General features: G+C 34.5%; 1 protein-coding gene across 12 annotated transcripts in view; it reads right to left on the bottom strand.

Moving 5' to 3' along the window:
• LOC109850585 (RNA polymerase II C-terminal domain phosphatase-like 2) overlaps window positions 1-537 on the bottom strand; it is a 26,809-nt gene that overhangs the window by 24,735 nt on the left and 1,537 nt on the right. The gene's annotated exons all lie outside the window — the stretch shown is intronic.

The following is a 537-nucleotide window of genomic DNA, read 5'->3' as shown; positions in this document are numbered from 1 at the left end:
ATAAGTTGGGCTTTTCAAATTTATTTTTTGGCACTTATAAGGAGATTTAATACAGACGTTAAAAGACTACCTTTCCCTCTAACAAAATAAGAAAAACAAGTAAGAAGTAGCTTACAAGGTTTCATAAAATGAGTAGTAGCCAAACATGCACAAAGTTCCTCGTACTTGAAAATATAATTTACCATGCACAATTCCACGCATGTATATGTTAGCCACTAATCAATCAGATTACCTTCCCTATAAAACAAGCATGCAAAATTACAGCTGAGACAAGTAAAATATAATGCACACTGAGAATTGTCAATTTGAATGTGTCCGACCTGCCAAGCTTCTTACATAAATTCAGCATGTTTGGATATGCCAACCCTTAACTTTCTAAACATTTCTGCACTTTCCTATAATGCCCCATGACCTCTGGACACAAATTAAAGATAAGTGAAAAACAATTCATTTCTTATTCAAAAATGAGCCAGGTGGTGCATATTTTTGGGTTGATACATGATCACGGCCCTAGACGAGTGTTTTTTCCTTTTTATC

The sequence above is a fragment of the Asparagus officinalis genome, chromosome 7 (assembly GCF_001876935.1).
Source record: "Asparagus officinalis chromosome 7, Aspof.V1, whole genome shotgun sequence".
NCBI classification, from domain to species: Eukaryota; Viridiplantae; Streptophyta; class Magnoliopsida; order Asparagales; family Asparagaceae; genus Asparagus; species Asparagus officinalis.
The sequence above is the reverse complement of the archived record's forward strand: the minus strand, read 5'-3'. Positions and strand labels throughout refer to the sequence as shown.